The sequence below is a fragment of the Plasmopara halstedii genome (assembly GCF_900000015.1).
Source record: "Plasmopara halstedii genome assembly, contig: Scaffold_112, whole genome shotgun sequence".
Classification (NCBI taxonomy): Eukaryota; Oomycota; class Peronosporomycetes; order Peronosporales; family Peronosporaceae; genus Plasmopara; species Plasmopara halstedii.
In genome coordinates this window covers 7483-7919 of record NW_020187033.1, presented here as the reverse complement: position 1 = coordinate 7919, position 437 = coordinate 7483, and positions in this window count along the sequence as shown.

Here is a 437-nt window from a genome sequence, read left to right as displayed (position 1 = left end):
GACGGGCTTGCTCCTCACGGGCTTGCTCCTCACGGGCTTGTTCCTCAAGACGGGCTTGCTCCTCAAGACGAGCTTGTTCCTCAAGAAGGATCTGCTCCTCAAGACGTGCCTGTTCCTCGAGACGAGCTTGCTCCTCAAGACGAGCTTGTTCCTCGAGACAAGCTTGCTCCTCAAGACGGGACTGCTCCTTAAGACGAGCTTGTTCCTCAAGACGGGACTGCTCCTCACGGGCTTGTTCCTCAAGACGGGCTTGCTCCTCACGGGCTTGTTCCTCAAGACGGGCTTGTTCCTCAAGACGAGCTTGTTCCTCAAATCGGGCTTGCTCCTCAAAACGGGCTTGCTCCTCAAGAAGGATCTGCTCCTCAAGACGTGCCTGTTCCTCGAGACGAGCTTGCTCTTCAAGACGGGACTGCTCCTCAAGACGAGCTTGTTCCTCA